A 2,500-nucleotide genomic window follows, 5' to 3' on the forward strand; every position below is an offset into this window, starting at 1 on the left:
TTGTCTGTGCCACGTAGCATTTCCCAAAAAGTTGGCATTTGCAGGATGACTCTTCATCTATCATTATGAACGAATGTTTCCGGGGATCCGTATGTGATGTAGAACTGGCCGGCAGCAATGTTTTCATCCGTGTCTTTATCTAGCCCAGCTACCCCTTTGACTGCAGGGTTTTTCCCTGGTTCTCCATAAACGCCACCTGGGGGGACACGACCGAAACAATGGCCTTTTCACGCCATGTCTGTTTATCGTTACCCTCGATAGCTCACAGACAATGGGCCATGCTCAGAGACTATAACCGGTGGGCAACATGCTAGCACGTCCCTGTTGGATAGTAAATGCCTAAAGTGTAATCTTTGTATACCGTTACAAAAGAATTACAAAAAAGAATCAAGCAGGCCCTATTGCATAATCCAAATTTTTGTCAAAACTTGACATTTTGAAGGTGTAGCCAGATAGCTTGGAGGTTGTTGTTCTTGTCACCCGTATAGTGAAGGGCGTTGGAGAATGGTAACACAGAAAACAGAAAGGGACGGGCAAAGCCTGACATCCAACGAGCAGCCCCGTGCCGGATGAAAGGCTGTATGCTGGCAATGTACTTCTGTTACACAAGACTACACCTATGGTACAGTAACAAGACCTAAGTGTGGTTTCCTCTGTGAGGGGCCAAATGACATGACACCTCAAACGCAGCGGATGTGTGTTCCTCATTCCCCGCGTGGCGTGACCTCAAAGAGACCAAACCAGAGACTTTTTTTTATTATTATATTTCGATGCCCAATGCTCACTACCCGGGATTACCTCATGACTCACCTCCACTGCCACATACATTTGTTGTTGAGCTCTCTCACGGAAGCTAATACTGCTGGCTTTATCTGCTCTCACACAGCTTGAGACACCTTACCTCACGGCTGACCTCATCCTGTCATATGATTTAATGAGCAGAGCTGTGTCACAAACCACACTGTCAGGGCTATGACAGGATAAGTCTATACAATGCATTAAAGATTAATAAGGTCATCTCCTCTCTTGTGTGTGTGTGAGCGCGTGTGTGTGATGGAGTGGGAGGACGAAAGACACTTGATGACTTTGGGAATCACAATAAATGGCGTAAATAGAATCAAAATAACAGCTTCTCTATTCATAGGCAGTTGTGAAGTGATGTGAAGCCTGGCTGTGGTCTGCATATTTGCTTTAAATTTATAGCTCAGCTCGGTCAGTGATAATAGCCTGACATTTTTTTTGTATTCAGTCCCCTGGGACTTGTGTATTCTGCCCTTTGATTCTGCTCGCATGTGGGTGTTTTGTGTGTGTGTATTTGCAGAGATGTCTATGAGTTAGATGGCTTTGGCTTTATGATGATAACACTCCCTTAGGGTGTCCAAAATCAATCAAATCTGAAACCCAAATGCTTGAGTCACATCTCCACAGGCTATCTCAAAGGTTGGTATTGATTATTCCACCCATTCCTGCCTTTTAGAGGGCCAGGGGAAAGAGACTACTTGAGAAATGGAGAGACGATAATGCAGTTACTGGGGGGAAGTCTTTGCAGACAGGGCAGTAAGGTTTGAGGAGAGCAGAAGTTGAATATGAGAGACAAACAGACTATTATGATAACCTTGAGCATAATGGATGTCATAATGCGCAAGTTCTTCTAAACAAGGGAGTGTACACAAATGGATTAGGGGAGGAAGGGCGGTCAATAAAGGGAGAGGTTGTTGTCATTTTTATTTTTTGCTGATGGGAGGGTACTCCAACTATTTTGTGGGAGAGTCTAACCCCAACTTTTTTTTTTTTCCACACCCCGAATTTCTATTTTATTTCCCATTTTTTTAATTTTGTGAAAGCTAATAAACGGGATCACATAACTACATCAAAAGTAGTTTGTTATATGCGCTATAGAGGTGTGTTTGCCACAGGCAGATGATATAGGATGTTGTAAAAATATTGCTAGGCACAATCTCTTCAGCACAAAGCTTTCATGTCTTTGTAATTCACTCCTTGGTGACCGTAGTCATTCATTTAGCAGCTCTTTATTCCAGTAAACAATAAAGAACACTCTGTATTTTCACCATTTTGTTATGGTTGTCATAAACACACACGTTTTTCAAAGATATTCAGGGGAGAGTAGTGAACAAGTCTGAAATGGGAGGTGTTTTTTCAATAAAATTAAATTCAGCACTTATCCCGATCCAAATAATTTTCATACAGTCCCTAAATGTTTTTCTAAAAAAACATGTCACATCCTAAACTGGCCTCTTTAGTTAGTTTGTTTGTTAGCTGGAAATTAATAAATAAAAAGCACGTTAAAAGTAGCCTATTAATGGGGCGACCTCTGTGAGCTCACCCAGTAAGAGCGTTCGCCGGGGGTTCGAATCCCACCTGCGGCCCTTTGCTGCGTGTCATCCCCCATCTTTCTCCCTTTTGTGCCTATCCTATCAACTCTAATAAAAGGGGAAAAAAAGCCTAAAAAATAATCTTTAAAAAAAGTAGCCTATTAATC

This window comes from Etheostoma spectabile, chromosome 4 (assembly GCF_008692095.1).
Source record: "Etheostoma spectabile isolate EspeVRDwgs_2016 chromosome 4, UIUC_Espe_1.0, whole genome shotgun sequence".
NCBI lineage: Eukaryota > Metazoa > Chordata > Actinopteri > Perciformes > Percidae > Etheostoma > Etheostoma spectabile.